The following is an 18,428-nucleotide window of genomic DNA, read 5'->3' as shown; positions in this document are numbered from 1 at the left end:
TACTTGTCTGACTAAAATTGGCTTTTACTACTAAAGTAAAAAATCGAAAACTAATATAAAAATTCCAAAATTATAAATAGAACAAAAAATATAATTTCTAAAATTGATTATTGTTGTTAAATTAATATTTGGTACCAACGGTAAACTGATTTTGTCTGATTGAAACAGTTTTCCCTACTGATGCAAAAAAAAAATTACAAGTGAAAAGTTTGAATTATAATAAAACTAAAAAAAAAACAAAAAAAATATTTTTGTCTGACTGTATCATACTTTTTCTACTAATATTGAGTTGGGGAAAAATTTAAACTGTTTCGTCTGACTAAAACTGTTTCTACTACTTATTAAAAAAGTGAACAGAATTCTACTGTCTTACAGCAATTAATTTTTACCACTGAAAGTATAATTATAAATAATTTAATGTTTTGTCTGACCAAACTTGTCCATTACCACTGATACTAAAATTCAAAAAATTCAAAATGTCCTGTTTGTCAGAAAACCTTTTTATTACTAAGGTCTAATTTTCTGAAATCTATATTCTGTCTAACTAAATTTTCTTTACTGATTGTAAAGTAACGTTTTAGAAAAAGTTTGTCTCACTGAAACCAACTTTTACTACTGGTATAATTATAAATAATTAAATTGTCTGACCAAAATTGTCATCTATCACTGATAATAAAATTCAAAGAACCTAAAAAAAATTATTAAAATTTTTTGTAAATATCTAAAATAACCTTTTTTTATCAATTATCCCAAAAAATGTGTTAAAAAAAAAAAAATTTTAATATAAATTTAAAGGCCCTTGGGAAATAATGTCTGTTTTGTTACAGGAGAAATTGCTGCAAAGACTAAAAATGGATATGGTCCATATAGTGTTCTAGGATATCGTGTAACTTATATGTGTCTATATACGAGGTGGGTGTTCTTCACAGTGTAAATCTTCACCCTACACTTACCACATGTGTCAGTCTTTATTGCTTTTCGAAGTGTGATGAATGACACAGCTTGCTCTTAAAAATATTTTTCTACACCGCTACATCTCACGGTTACTTGATATGCTTATTGCTTATGTGACCTTTAGCGAAAAATTTTTCAATGATAAACTAAAAATAACACTGACGAAATTCAATGAAAATCGTTAATTTTTTTTTTTATTTCAATATTACAATTTGTTTTATTTTTATATTTAGAAAATTTTTTTTAAAATTTTAACTCAATAGAATATTTAATTATTTCTATTAATTAAATAGAATAATAAAATGAAATGTAGTATTATAATGAATAATAGAAGAGGAAGTAAGTATAATTAATCGATTAATCGATTCGAAAAGCTCATTACACACCTCAATGATTGTATAATAACATTATTAATTACCATCAATTATAAATTGAAATAATTTATTATTCATTATTTTCTATATTCTATTCATTACTAATATATAAAAAAAACGTATTTCTAATTAAATAATAATATTATTGTTGAATGCAATTTAGTTTCCTTTAACATATTGAATTTGCTTATTCTATTGTTTTAATTAATATTAATTATTTTCTATTGATTAATTTTATTAATATTTTAGTAATTACGAAAGAAATAATATAATAATAAAATAATAAATTATAATAATCAATTAATAATAAAATAATAAAACCGTCGCGAATAAAAATAAAAATGAATTATTTTTTATAATAATAAGTTAATAAAATAAAAATTTATCCGAAAAAAATCCGAAAATAAGTCGATGAGGTGCATATAAAAAAAAAAAGGTTTATAGGAAAACAAGTCATTTAATATTTTTATTTATCGATCATGGATCGAATTTCTATTCGAGTTGAGAAGGTACCTTTCAGGGAGATCACAAAATAAATTTTTAAACTAAATATACGATCACATTCTTCTTTTTGAGACCTGACGGTTAGTGAACACGTTATAGGGTACTTATTTTTCGTGAGATCGATTTCTTTGAGATTAGGGGAATGAATGCGTGTATACGCCTTCGTTCGTATTTATTTTCCTATACGCTCAATTGAGCCCACTGGAGATAATAATAATATATTCTCAGAGTGCAAATCGTCTATCACTCTCCCTCTCTCTTTATTTTCGGACCCTCCTCTTTTATATATACGCACTTATTTCGTCTCTATGACCACTCTCGTTTCCTCTTAATTTTCTCCCCAAGGGGCGCACAGAGACGAAAATCACTATAGAATATAAGAAACCCTCCTAAAAAAAACATTACTTTTCAAAATCGAATCTTGTAATTCTTCAATTATATTTAATAATTAATTTTTTTTTACTAAAAACAATATTTTTTCACTGACCAAATTTTTAAATGTTAATTTATTTTATTTATTTATAATTAAAATCTAAATATTTAAAAAAGAATTTGTACTTTACATTTTTTTACATTCTCAAAATATTTATATACTCTCTAAATCTGAATTAGTAAAAATGTTTACTAATTTGAATTAGTGACTCATTTTTGGCTTCTTAATTAGTTAAATTTTACTAATTGTTAGTAAAAGTTACTAATAATTAGTAAAATTTTACTAATTCAGAAGCAAAAAGTGAGTCACTAATTCAAATTAGTAAACATTTTAACTAATTCAGATTTAGAGAGTAGAAAAAAATATGTAATAAAAAATAATTAATAAAATAATAATAGAATAATTATAAAAAATAATTATAATTAAAAAAAAATTAGTATTTATTTTCTATTAGAAGAAAAAATAACTTTAAATCATTTTTTAATAATACATAAGTGATCCCTTGAGAAACGACATTTCCACCCGACAAGAGAAAAAGAAAAATGACATCAATCTCCATTTTATTGCTCCCAGTTATATAAATTTTATTTCATATTTATCCGAAAAAGAAAAATTTCCTAACCCTCGAAAATTGGTTTCGTTTCTAAGAATTTTTATGTCTTTTTTTTGCCCAAACCGCATTAAAATTGTAAATTTTTAAATTTCGTTCTGAATTTAAATAAAAAATTTATCTATTTATATATTTGGATTCTAATTTTAAGAAATTATTCATTTAAAAATTATATGTATATATATTATCTACTCATACAGAGTATTACGTACATATTTGTCGTTTCCCTGATTCACGAGAGGAAATTGGAATGGACACTTTCCGACATGAAAGATATGCCCTCTGTATCCTGAACAATTTGTTATCCGAAAACATTGCGCGGTCATTATACCTGTTGGGTCCGTGTGCATTCTTCAAAAAAACAAAAAAAAATAGGGGTTGTAAAATTGTCCAAGTCGCGGGGAAAAGTGATAAATGTAGTCGTTTTATGGTTTCGCGGTATATTACATGTATAAAATTCGAGTATGTCGGTTTTCAAAATGAAAAAAAAAGATTTAAATTCTCTTTCGTGTAACAAAATTTTTTTTTATTTTTTGTTTCTGAAACATTTTTTTCAAAAATAAAAAAATATCCAATAATAAAAATTAAAAATCTATTTTTGGATGTAAAAAGATATTAAATAATAATTTCCAAAGTTAAACATTTCTACAGTCAAATGAATAATAAAATATTTTTTTATTTTTATAAATATCGAAAAAACGAAAGAATCTCATCGCTTATAGAGAATGAAAATAAAGTGTTTAGTTTCACGGTTATCCAATCGCGTCTGTATGTTTTTTTCTGTAATTCTATTTTGCATAAAAGCTTAAACTTGTTGAACGAATTTTCAATGAACTCGGTTTTTCTGCCTTCGAAAGAAAAAAGAAATGGAAAAAGTGTATAGAAATAACGTTTGCAAGAAAAAGATAATAGACATGAAAATGCATTATTCCATATAAAACGCATATATATATATATTCACAGTCAACTAAAGGTTTTCGCACTTAAATTGAAATAAAAACTCCCTTTGGCACATAACACCAGAGCAGGTTTTTTTTTTTGTCAAAACTCTTCATTGTATGTGAATTTCATACTCGTTTTATCACATTTCTCATATATTATAATTCATACATTAATTATGAAAAATAATTGCCAAATTACAAAAAAATAATCCAATTTTTTTTTCTTTAATTTTTAAATAAATTAGGAATTGTTTTATTAATCAATTAATGTATTTCTACTAATTTTTAGTCATTTTTCACTAAAACTAAAAGAACAGTAAAAGGACTTTTAATACAAAAAATATTACTAAATCATATTTTACTAAACATTAGTGAAAATTTCTACTAATTTTTAGTCATTTTTTACTACAACTTTAGTAAAAAGATTTTTAGTAGAAAAAAATATTACTAACTTATATAGTAATATTTTACTAAAATTTAGTGAAAATTTCTACTAATTTTTATTTATTTTTCACTAAAATTTTAGTAAAAGGACTAAAAATTAGTGCAAATTTTTACTAATTTGAAATGGTTAACGAATACACACTAATTCAAAATAGAGTATTTTGCATAATATAAAAAAAAATTGTTGAAACTTGAGAGAACACCTTAAAGCATCGACGAGATCAATTGATGGGATCTTATCGACTACTTTGTTCATCGAGTCGTTAAATCTCGAGTTTTTCTTTTCCACGACAATGGGACACAGATATAAAGTTTATCAGAGGATTTTCTCTCGCGGAAACCTTCTTGTCAGTAGGTGATGTGCAGTGTGAGTCAGACTGTCACCATGGCTACCAAGTGTATATCCCTCTGACAAGCTTCACACCATGGTATATGCGCTTCACTATATCCGCAAAATATATATCTATATATATATATATACAACAACTTCGCTCTACACGACGGACGAGAGATTATACTTCGAGGACGATAAAAGGGGAAATACGGGGATCGTTCATCTCTCCCTCTCTCTCTCTCTCTCTCTCTCTCTCTCTCTCTCTCTCTCTCTCTCTCTCTCTTTCGACCCCTCCAAAAAAAAGTAGAAAAAATACTACGTAGGTATATACTTTAAATAAATGAGAACGATAACACACCTGCTCAATGTTCTCTTTTTGAAAAATTATTCACATGAAACAAGTGACATTTATTTATTTCCTAGAAGACAGTTTACGGAAAATGGATAACATTTTTTTAGATTTTATTTTTATTTTTATGGGTTTTCAATGCTTATTAGGGTTTGAAAGATTTTTTTTTGCGAAAATTACGAGAGAGTGAAAAGAGACGAGGGGGCATTAAAAGAAAAATTTGTCTGACGAAACTTACTTTTACTACTGGGACAGATAAGGGAAGTGTTTAAACCCTTCAGTCTGCCTAAAATTTATTTTTACTACTGTAACTAAAATATATTTTTACTACTGTAAGTAAAATTTATTTTTACTACTGTAACTAAAATTACAAGGATTTAATTGCTGGGTCTGACCAAAATTTACTATTACTACTAATACTAAAATAATAAAAATTAGAACAATGTCTGACCAAAAATAATATTTACTACTGCAACCAATATTAAAAGAATTAAATTTTTTGTCTGACTATATTTACTTTTACTACTGCAACTATATTCTGACCAAAAAAATTTTTTGCTACTGCTACCAATACTGTAAGAAACCAATTTTTGTCTGACTGAAATTCGCTTTTACTACTGCAACTTTAATTGAAAATTTTACCGAATTCTGTCTGACTAAAACTTTTTTGTTCTACTGATATTAAAATTCGTTTTTATACTGATAGTAAATTTACAATTTCAGAACTTTTGTCTGACTAAAATTTACTGTTACTACTGATACTAAAATAATAAAAATCGAATCTTCTGTCTGAGGAAAAATGCCTTTTACTACTGCTACGAATATTAAAAGAATTAATTTTTTGTCTGACTAAATTTTACTTTTACTACTGCAAGTTTAATTGACAAATTTTACCCAATTATGTCTGACAAAATCTTGGTTTTACTACTGATAGTAAAATTACAATGTCAGACGTTTTGTCTGACCAAAATGTACTTTTACTACTTATACTAAAAATCTAAAAATTTAATTGTCATGTCTGACTAAAACGGATATATTCTACTAATAATTTATAATTTAAATTTTTCTGTCTCCAATAAAAAATTTAAAGTACTATTTCATTTTTTGGAAGTTTTCTTGCAAAAAGAAAATAAAGATAAGCTTTTTTTTAAAAATTCAAGAATATAATCACTAAATTTTAAAAACTTTTCCTAAAAAAATCTAAGGTGCAGGTGTCTGTCATCGTCAGCCTTAAGGGATCAATTTCTCGTTATCACAAAAAGAGTCGCATCATCTGGTGCATTGTGAGGGATACTTCCCTCGGGGGGGAGGGGGGAGACAATATTGATCGAAGAAAAAGAACAATCTTCAAGGGATGATACTGCATGTACATGTATACATTCACATCCCTGACCAAAAGAACAAGAGAGGGTCGTGGGATAAAATCCATTGATTCGTAGTGAAAACAACGTCTTGTAGTAATGACCCCACACAATGTCTTTTGGTGCCCTCATCCCTAACCCTCTGCAATATGCCAAAGGCGGCTACGCTCCTTATTACTTTGTACCGTATATAAGAACCGAGGGGTGTGTGTGTGTCTGAAAATGTCGATTTCAAAAGAACGACACGTTTCCGCATATATTGGCCTCTTTCTATTCGAACCCAAAAAAAAAAAAATTCACGGAAATCTCCCAAAGCGCCCCTTTTATCCCAAGGGATCAAAGGGTCCAACACAGTGAATCGAACTTAAACCAAATTTCCCATACACAATTTGACTTTTGACGGAATTTTTCACTTTAGAAAAAAGAAAATTGATAACCCGAAAAAGGGGCGAAAAAAATTATTATTAAAAATTAATTATTACTTTAGAAAAATAAAATTCATAAGTCAAAAAAGGAGCGAAAATAATTATTATTAAAAATTCTTTTAAATCTCATAAGAGAATAGTGAAAATTAATTTTTGAAATTCTTTCAAAATCGATTTTTCTGCCCTAGGGAGGAAAATAGTTATTTTTAACCCTAGAGAACAAAAAAGTTGGGAAATAAATAAAGAAAAATCGAAGATAAAGTAAAGGGATTTTTATTAGCTAATTTCGAAGCTTATAAGTTATTTGGGAAAAGGAAATTATCTACTTTTGGGAATAGGGAAACTTTGGTGAAAAGGACCATAATTTACAAAGCTGGGAAACAATACACACAGACTTCAGCCCTTCAAACTTCTAAACGACCTCACTGGGACCGACCAAAACTACTTTTCCCAGAAACTGTTATTAGTTTGCTCCTTCAAAAAAAAAAACAGTTTTCTTTTCCACAATATATAATTGTATAAGGGATAATTATTTAATTATAAGAAATTGAACCATTTCTGTTATATTTCGAAAATTTTTCCTCTACTTTGGTCCATAGTGAATCGGATGCTGCTAATCATATCAAAAAGTGCGGCATAATTTTTTTATTCGTTTCTTTCTAAGACTGACGCTATTTCTGAGGTACTCAAAAATTAAAAAATCCATAATTTTTTCCGAAATACAAACTTAGCGAATTCTTCTAAATTTGAGAGGAATATTAATATTAAAGAAAAATATTCCCCGAGATAATTAATTTGAAATTAAAAATAAGAATTCAAATTATTAAATAAGCGTGAAATATGAACATGAAATATAAAATAGTTTTAAGTGAAAAATTGAAAAATTCATATTTATGTATAAAAGCAGAATTAATCAGTTATAAATTATGGAAATATTATTTGATATCATTATGGATAATAAAAATATATTTCGATATAAATTCTATAAAGGATATAAATTTACAAATAACACCGTAGATGCAAATTATTATTCTGATTCTCAAATCAAATATATCCTTTGTATCAATTGCATTTCACTGACAATTCGATCAATTGAATTTCCATTTAACAGATCTAGCGAATCTCGTTACCTGATTGAAATCAAACTCGGGCGTCGTTGAGGTTAGAGATCACTTTAATTACAAAATTTGTTATCATGATTTACACATTTGCATGTAGCGTGTATTTCATTTAAAAACAAGTCTAATTTCTTGTTAGTTTTTTTTTCGGAAATTATTTTCCCTTTAAAAATTGAAATAATTCGAAAATTTACAAATGCTTGTAAAATTACAAGAATTTTTTTTCGTCTGTAAAATAACGGTAAATATTTAGTCGGAACTAAACTAAACCAACTGTCTATGATTCACATACTAATATGAAATTTACTAGTCTGGCTAAAATCTACTTTTACTACTGATACTAAAATTACTGGAATTTAATCATGTCTAACCAAAATTGACTTTTACTACTGATTGTAAAATTGAAATCTCCATGTCTAAGAAAAACTTTCTTCTACTACAGAATTCTAAAATTGTTGTCTGACTAATACTTACATTTACTACTGAGGTTGAATTTGAAATCTTTACGTCTAATCAAAACTTACTTTTACTACTAACTCAAAAATCGCTATGTCTGACTTAAATCTACTTTTACTACTGATACCAAAAATACAGGAATTTAATTATGTCTGACTAAAATTGACTTTGACTACTGAAACTGAACTTATAGTCTGACTAAAATTTACCTTTACTACTGCCACTAAAACTCCTGAGACAAAATTTGAATTTTTATGTCTAACCAAAACTTACTTTTACTGCTGAATATAAAATTGCTACGTCTGACCAAAATCTACTTTTACTACTGATACTAAAATTACTTGGGTTTAATCACGTCTGACCAAAATTGACATTTACTACTGACTCTAAAATTGAAATCTCTATGTCTAACCAAAACTTATTACTATTAAATCTAAAAATTGCTGTCTGACAAAAATCGACTTTTACTACTTATACTAAAATTACAATTTCAAATTAATTTTGTTTTTTATTTAAAAAAAAAAAATTGGCAAAAATTTTAGAAAGCTTATAAGTTGACAGCAGATGCATTGGTATTTTTTGGGGGAATTCGTTATATTTCGGTGGCTTGTAAGATGGCATGAGAAATATTTTACGACTTTTGGAGTGAGACAGCGCGCGCGTGAGGGAAAGATCTCTCGAAATTAATTGAATTCTCCTGCGTATATAGAACGTCGAGGCGGAGAGGTCATCCTCCTCGAGTTGGATGCAGGGGTCCAGCCATTGGTATATAGAATGGGTTATATTAGACGGAGGGAGAGGGAGTGAAAAAGGGCGAATAGAAAAGGAAATAGAAAGAGGGAATACTATATACTGCTTTTATCGGAACCAAATTAAAAATTTGATGGGAATTCTACGTGACATCCTTCCATTTGCCTTTTAGAGCAAATCACACACGCGATGCATTTTAATAATATACATTGCAAAATCGTCTCTCAATGATTTGAAAAAAAAATAGAAAATTCCTATCAATTTCTATAATTAATAAATAATAATGTAATTAATAAATATAAAAGAGCCAAATAAATTTTTACCTATTTTCAAATAAATATTTATTTGTTGCAAATAAATTTTATTTGTAAAAAAATTTTTTTGCTCCAAATAAAAAAGACAGATATACGTTTACTTAATTCAAATATATTATATCTGTTTCAAGTAAAATATTTCTCTGAATGAAGAAACATGAAATCATATTTTTTTTCAAAATATAAAATTTAGCATAAGATTAAATAAGGGACAAGTATTTTTCAAAGGGAATTTTTTTTTAAAATGAAAATTTTTCTGAAAAAAAAACAAGACAAATAAGTAATGAACTTACCAGTAAAGCGAAGATGACGCTTCAGGGCTCGGCCACCGAGGGAATCTGAAACGGAGAAAAGTTTTTATTAGATTCGAAGCGAAGGCACTTTGATATTCCTAGGGTTTAAAGGGTGACAGGGGACGACGAGTGTGCGGTATATAACTATATAAACCTTATCGTTTGCGGCGTCAAATATATATATATATATATATATACAATATTCAGAGGGGAATCCGTTAGCCTACGCCTCGAGGAAGTTTGCATATACTACATGAGAGATATTCAGGATACTGTAAATGTAAACGTTTGCTGACGCTCCCTAAATGATTTTCTCTTATTTTATATATATACATATATACAACAAAACGCGATACATGAAATTGCTTCAATCGTCTTAAGCATCCACTTCCTCAAAGTACCAATTTCAATCACCTGCTTTTCTCCCTCTCTCCTTCTTCACTTTAATGGAAATATTATATATATATATATTAAATTAATTAACAAAATCCCTTCATTAAAATCATATTTAAATATGCCAGAGAATAAAATAGAAAATTAATTATTATATTTTCAATTCAAGATTCGAAATATGAACAACTGTTACCCTCTTTGTAAGTATAAATTGCCAAAGAACTTTCTCTTTTCTCTTATTAATTAATTTTATAAGAGAATTATTAATTTACTTTTATTCTGAAATTTGGATGAATAAATTCAAGAAGTTAATAATTATTGTTACAATAACAAAAGTAGGAAAATTAATTAAAGAATTTTCCCCATTTTGAAATAAATTATATTAATTTTCGAAATAAAAATGCCTTAAAGTGTACCTTATTGTATTAAATAATTGACAAAATGAATTTAGAACACATTTGACAATATATATGCGAGAGGAAACACATTTCTCGAGGAATTTGCCATGAGTAGTAGTATAGATATATAGAAAGGGAGCAAATTGACGTATGAGCATTGTCAAAATGACAATAGTGGATCTCAATATACAATATTGCCATTAGTAGAAAGAGAAACAGAGAGAGAGAGAGAGAGAGAGAGAGAGAGAGAGTCCAATGTTGAAGATCCTGAGAGTAAATTCGATAAACCAAAGATGCAGGCAATAGACACTGTGAACACGAATATTCAACATTAGGGGAACCTCATTTTCATATATGTATACTGCTCCTTAATAGCACACGTGCATTATTCGATGTTACATTAAAGGAAAGTGTGCACTGATTGTGCCAATATTATATATATATATATATATACCTACAACATAGGTAGTTCTCGAGTCGAGTTATCAGAGTAAAATTGCTGACCCCCGTTCCTACAACATTCCCTAGATATTACCTCCCGCATTACCAAGTACACAACGTCACGTTCAATTGCTCACAATGGAAAATTAAATTGTGATCAGCATTTCCAATATTATATGATTTCACATTTTCGAAATTGAAAAATAGAAATTTTCAACTCGAATGATGATTTTGGAAAATAATTAAATTTTTATTATTTATTTTTCTAGAATGTAAAAAAATAATTTACTAGAAAATGAAATTACTCAAAAAATAGACAGAACCAAATAAAACCTATTAGAATCTAATTAAAATTGACTTAATCCAATGGAAAACATAATTAAATTCAATTAAACGAATCACAGAAAGTTAAAAGGCATTAAAATAAGCTGAAACGCTTCTTATTTTAATACAATTTTGCTTATTTTAATCCATTTTGGTATTAAAATAAGCAAAATTGGATTAAAATAATAAGCGTTGCAGCATATTTTAATGCCTTTTAATTTTCTGTGATAGTAATAACCCGTACATAAATTTTGAAAGGGCCCTGGTAGGGGACACAAAAGAAAGCCCTATTTCAGCCCGATTAAAACCAAAGTCCGATCAGAGCCAGGTTTGACCCCGTCCGGGTTCCCTGTTTCAACCAGGTCTGGGTCAAGTTATGGCCTTATAAGAATCAAATCTAATTAAAACCCAATAATTGAATCCAATGAAAATCTATTAGTATCGTGATTGAAACTGATATAATCTCTAAGTACCTATAAATTTTTTTCACAAATAAATATTTTATACTTGATTCGAAATTACGAATTAAAAAAAAATTGCTGTAGCTAAGTAGGTACTTGAAATATAAAAAACTTTAATCAGTAAATATTTAACGAATAATAAAATTAATTAAAATTCGAAACGAGAAAAAATTACGCTTGTGATTTGCAATCTGTAACTAAGATACAGAAAATAAAAAAATATGAGCTCATTAGGAGCGATGCAAGTCGTGAAATGCATGCTATGGATACAAAAAAGAATGATTGCAAAATCGTGGTTAATGTCTAATTAATTATTCCCATTGGACAGAAATCTGCAGACGGTTTTTGTTTATCTTTATTTTTTTTTTAAACTATATTTCAAGATACAAAGTGTATCACGTGCCAACGTTATTTCCGCTTCCGCTTTGTCTTCTCCTATATACACTACTACTTTTAAGACTAGAAAACCAGAAGCTGGTGCACCATTAGCTTGTGTATATATATATTTATTCCAAGTGTCTTTGCTTGGATTTCCTTCCCCTTGCCCGTCAGCGACCCGCGACATTAAAACTAATTTAAACATGCTCTTAACGGTCCTTCCTCTCACCACACGTATAATAATACTTATAGTCAGGAAACTTTCTTTAAACTTTACTGGCTCACGAAAACACCTCTCCCTTGTGAACGCATAGTTTTAAACACAAGCACTTGCCAAAAATAGACAATTTTTTTTTACTCTAATGGTTTCAAAAGCTTTTCCATATTATATACTATTTGTGAGAATAATTATTGAAGTGATGAAAGGACATTTTGACAAATTTTCCTTTACTCAGTTTGTTATATTTTTTACTCGACATCCAAAGGAGAAGAAAAAAATTAAATTCTCGCGAGAAAAGAATATATATTTATCGCCAGAGTGAAATAAATTTTATTTATTTCAAAATAAATATTTAATCCCGTGCAGAAATTTTGAAAAGGCCTTGGCAGGGCCCAGGTTAGGAAGCCCCAAATCCGCATGAAACAGAGAATGTAGAAATTGCCATACCATGGCCCTAATAGGGAATGGAACGCCACAGTTGATCAGGGCCAAATCACGGCGGCTAGAAAATGTGGATTTCCTAATTAGGGCCACATTAGGCGCGGCGTTACATTTCCTAATAGGACAACCTGATCCGGCCCCGTTCTGGGCCCTGTCAAAATTTCTGCACGGAGATTGGTGCCTATTTCAGCTCGATTAAAATCTATTAAAATAGGGGCCCGACCAGGGCCAGGTTTGGACCCGGTCATGTTTCCTGTTTTAACCAGGTTAGCGCCAATTTCTGTACGAGACGTTAATGGAAATAAAAATTTCCTTTTTTATTCGTAATATTAAATTTAAAAAAAAAAATATTTGCTTTTATTGTATTTATAAAGTTTGAAAAGTCTCTCATGTGTAAAGGAAAAAAAATCATTAAAAAATATACAAAATATAATCGTATATTGTAGGTAGATTGCATCCTGTAAACAGCCAATAAGAGCAAAAATTAAGGCAAAGATCGAATTAAACCCGCATTATTTTACACAGACAGTAAAAAAAAAATTAACAGGTGTAGGCGCACCTGGTTCTTTCAATTCAAAACCTTGAACACAATTCAATATTAATACATCATTCCATTGACTTTATCTCATCAATTCTATATATAAAATATATAACCCATATAATTTCCAATTACTGGCATTATTTATTTTATACATTTTTATACTCTTTAGATTATTATAATTATATGCAAAAAAAAAATAAATAAAAAATTATTTGAAAAAAGAAAAAAAAATGTTTTTTTACAAATTATAAAAAATAAACTGGTAAATAATTTATAAAAAATAAATTGGTAAATAAATAAGTGATTTTATAATTTATAAAAATTATTTTTACCACTATTTCTGTAATATTACTTCAATTATTATTTCTACATAATCCCGTGCAGAAATTCGCAAACCTGGCCCTGACCTGGTTGAAGCAAGGAACCGGGGCCAAACCAGGTCCTGTCTGGCGAAATAATAAAATACTTTTAGTAAAATAAAAAAAAGTTTTGCTAGTAAAAATAAAATTTTTTTTTTAAACTAATAATATTTTCAAAAAAAATCAAAGCCCTGGAATTTTAGTATCTCAGTTTCAGTATCCTTTTTTTTTTTATTTCAAGAAAATATCAGTTTGTAAAGTTAATAAAATGCCAAACTAACGAGTAGTTTACCTTGACATAAATTGCACTGTTATAGTGGCATTTCAAACTAGTGATTTAAATATACAGACACCTATTCCAGGCTAGCGGATCCTCATCTCAGTTTTATCTTATTACGTGAACATCCGGTGCTTCTTCTCTGGTATATGTTTACGCGTAACTTGTTATTACACTAACTGAACTAACGGCCAACGATGAGGTTCGTTGAAACGTAAAACATCGCATAGAATTTTCCACCTGACTGAATACAAATTCGGCTTGTCGTAAAGAGAAACAGAGAGAGAGAGGGAGCAAGATTCAAATCTTTTGAAGCATAGCTTAACACTCTTGTAATTAGGATCGTACGTCTTGATCAGAGTACTTGATGCAGTGTGCAATCCACCTGGAATTTCACTTGCCTTTAAGCCTTGTTAGTTGATTCAACTCTTCCTCAAAGTTTTCAAGAAATAATAATAATTTTAATATATTCATTATTAATTTCAATAAAAAAAACATTAAAAACCCGTGTAGAAATTGCCCTACCAGGGCCCTAATAGGGGATGAAACGCCACACCTGATCAGGGCCAATTCAGAGCGATCAGAAAATGAGGATTTTCTAATCAGGGACAAATCAGGCGCGTCGTTTCATTCCTTAATAGGGCAGCCTAATCCGGCCCCGATCTGGGCCCTGGCAAAAATTTTTCACGGGGAATTATACCCTTTTTTCCGTTATTATAATATTTTATAGAATACGAAAAGTTTGAGACAGTACATTTGAAAAAAAAAATCTCCAATAAAAAAAAATTATAAAAATATAATAATATTCTAATAAAAATATTTTTCTCACATATATTGCATTATATGTATATAATTTAATATATTGCATTCGATTGACAACAAAGATTTTTATATTTTCCAGATTCATTTTTCTCGAGAGGAAAAAAAAACTCTTTTTACTAATATTATATACGAATACGATTCGTTCCTCTATTATAAAGGTTTTTTGTTCGCGCGCACGGAATGGATTTTCTTTTTTCTTTATATCCGCGGGGGTTTTTTTTTTTCGAGAATTTTTTTTTTCCCCTCCTGCACAGGTGAATTTATTTTATACACAACACTTGAAATTGAATTTTGTATACACACGAAGCTTTGCATAATATCGATGGAAATGGCATTGAACTGATTATGCTAACGTCGCATACAGAGAGAGAGAGAGAGAGAAGACTCTGTTTATAGATCTTGTCGCAAAGATGCTTTTAAACCGATCATCACAAGTTTTATAATAAATAAAAAAAAAACAATTTTCTTATAAAAAGAATTTTGTAATTAAATTTTCATAAAAAAATATTTTCATTGTAATAAATACAGTTTTTGTATTAATTAATTATTAAAAAATAAATTAATCAATAAGTACTAAATTCATTTATTAATTATTCTGATTGTCGTCAACAATTTATATAAATAATGCATTTTCAATTGATGTATTTTTTTAGGGTGAAAATATAAGTGACGCAAAATGTTTGGGTGAGAAATATTGTCTCCCTTCATTATATGCTCGCGCAATCAAAATGAAAAGGTCATCAATCTAAATTGATTGCCCTTGGAACAGTGAATAATGTATGAATTTTTGCAATATGTGGCAAAAATTTTGATATAGTTTTAAGATCAAATGATAAATGTGCTAAACGATAATGTAACGAAAATTAATTATTTTTTTTCGATACAAAAATCCGTTGGACAAAATTAGTGCAGTTGGGTGGGCAAAAAAAAAAAAATAAATATCAGAAAAACCACTTTCCCTTTCCATCGAATTGCGCTTGTCAATCATGGTTCAACCGCACATGTGAGTTCGATTCTCGAATAAACCCCCCCAGTAACTAACGGTGAAATTTTGACCAAATGTTGCCCATCAGTTATATCAACGTAGGGGTTGATGGAAAAAAAAAGTTTCCGAGGCTTCGTGACTAGTTGACTCGCACAAAATTCTTCTCTCAGATTACTATCGGAAAAATGTTAATTAATTTGTAATGAAAATAAAAATATTTTTTTTCGAAAAAAATTTAAAGAAATTGCTATTGAAAAAATAAATTTTTATTTTCAAATATTATTTTTCATTTAAGAAAAATAATTTTTCTTTATAAAAATGGAATTTTCTTTTAATATATAAGAGACTTATTCTTTTTCCATGTTGGCTATAGAATTTTTGTACTTGTTACGTTCTTTATAATATTGAGGTGAACTCGTGCCATTGTAAACGGAAGTTCTTTTATGGTTTCATCTAGGTCAAGTTCACTGTTCCGTATCAAATGGATTTCAACTTAAGCCAGTTATTGTATATCTCATGGATGATTGAACGCCCAAGATTTTCCTGCGCAAAACTCTCGTTTCTCTAAATCAGTTCTCTCAATTTTTCTTTTCAGTATCGTTCAATTAGATTTTTTTTTTATACGAGCTAATCGAATCCAATTCTTCTTTTTTTTTTTTTAATTAATCAATATAACATTTTTAAAAAGAGCAAAAAAATATTTTACCCTTTCTATTGAATAATAAAATTATTATTTTTCTAAATAATAAAATTATAATTTTCCTAAATAATAAAATTATAATTTTCCTAAACAATAAAATAATAATTTTTATAAATAATAATAAATAAATTTATCAATTTTGTTAATTAAAAAAATTTCAAAAATAACCAAAATAATGATATTATTTTTTGATTCACTGAAATCGACATAAGCTATCAATCTCGTGGTATGAAGAAACAAAAAAAATTGTCAAATATCAATGTCGAAATAGAGAGAAAAAATTTTTTGATGGGATTTTTGACAGAAAAAGGACAATTCAAATTGCAGGGGTAACAATGGATTGTGAGAGATCCGCCCGTCCGATATACGCTATATCCCGAAGGAATTTTGCTGGGTCATCCAATAATTAGTCTACCGCCCATTCCCAGAATGCATGTGTTCGACCTCTCGATGTCGTTAACCCTCTCTCTCTCTCTCTCTTCTCTCTACTAGTATAACGATGGGAATGTAATTACATCGGGATGGAGGCCGATCTATCTCAAACTACTCGTAAACTTTTCAAAAAAAAAAAAATTTCCTTCACCAATCACGTATATTTTACAACTATTACATATATATACTTTCTTCGAATAATTACAATTTTCCTCACAAAAAAATAATGAAAATTTTTACTAAAATATTTTTTAATTTGTTTAAACAATTTATTTTGCTTTTTATTAGCAGATCAAATCGATTTGAAAAATAATAAATTATTAGAAAATCAGTAGTATAAATCAATATTTAGTCAGAATTTTTAATTAATTTATTTATATTAATTAATAATTAATTGATTAATTCTTTTTATTTTCAATAGTACAAGAAAATATTTAGTTTAACCATTTGCAAACTTTGAAATTTTCTCAGTAGTACAAGTCAATATTTAATGAGACATTTTGAATTTTTGTAATTTTATATCAGTAGTAAAAGTAAATATTTAGTTAAACTTTTTAAACTTTGTAATTTTATCAGTAAGTAGTCAAAGTAAATATATTTGGTCAGACTTTTTATATTTTTGTAATTTCATTAGTAGTACAAGTAAATATTTAATCAGACTTTCTAATTTTTTGTAATTTTATTAATAAATCACGTTGATTACAGTTGAGTAAAGAAAAAATAACTAAATTATAAACTCCAGTAATACAAGTAAATATTCAGTCAGACTTTTTATATTTTTTGTAATTTTATTTAGTAGTACAAATAAATATATTTAGCCTGACATTTGATATTTTTTGTAATTTTATCAGTAGTACAAGTTTATTTTAGTCAGACATAGTATTTAAAGTATAGAAAAACCATTCAGAATAAAAATTTAATCAGTTTCTAATTTTTTGTAATTTTTTTAGTAGTACAAGTCAATATTTAGTCAGACTTTCTAAATTTTTCTAATTTTATCAGTAGTATAAAACAATTTCAGTCAGACCTTTTGACTAATACTAAAACAGTAGTACAAGTAAATGTGTAAAAAGAATTAATAATTAATTATTAATTATTAATTATATTATTATATTATTATATATTATATTATATATAATATTATATATATTATATATATATTATATATTATTATATTATTTATTATTATTATTATTATTTATTAATTTTTTTAATTTTATTATGTTTTTATCAGTAGTAAAACTCGAGTTTAGTCAGACTCAATTTTAATTGTTATATTAATTAAACAATTTTAATTGTTTTGTAACCTTAAGTCATAATAATTGCTTCAGTTTAAACAAAAACCTTTAAAACCAAAAAGTATTAAATCAAAAAATATTTCATTTCTTAAATAGTTCTAAACAATTAAAAAATTAATAAAATATATGCGAAAAAAATTGTATTAAATAAAAATAAATAAATAAAAAATGAAAATAATTTTTTTCATATGAAAAAAATGCACATAAAATTTTTGTACTTTGCTATTAATTAGAAAAGATTCTACAAAAAGTCACTGTTTTTTTTTTTTTTTTGTTTTGGCTCAGAAAATTGCAATAT

The 18,428-nt window shown here is 27.5% G+C and overlaps 1 protein-coding gene across 7 annotated transcripts in view; it reads right to left on the bottom strand.

The window, feature by feature from the left end:
- LOC127281673 (protein tincar) overlaps positions 1 to 18,428 on the bottom strand; it is a 179,076-nt gene that overhangs the window by 85,666 nt on the left and 74,982 nt on the right. For all 7 annotated transcript variants that reach the window (XM_051305519.1, XM_051305528.1, XM_051305554.1 and 4 more), the window contains exon 4: positions 9,661 to 9,705. The gene's annotated coding sequence lies outside the window, so the exon portion shown is untranslated. The remainder of the gene's footprint in view (positions 1 to 9,660; positions 9,706 to 18,428) is intronic.

Source organism: Leptopilina boulardi, unplaced genomic scaffold (assembly GCF_019393585.1).
Source record: "Leptopilina boulardi isolate dan_hultmark-lab unplaced genomic scaffold, ZJU_Lbou_2.1 LbouV2_112, whole genome shotgun sequence".
Taxonomy (NCBI): Eukaryota; Metazoa; Arthropoda; class Insecta; order Hymenoptera; family Figitidae; genus Leptopilina; species Leptopilina boulardi.
The sequence above is the reverse complement of the archived record's forward strand: the minus strand, read 5'-3'. Positions and strand labels throughout refer to the sequence as shown.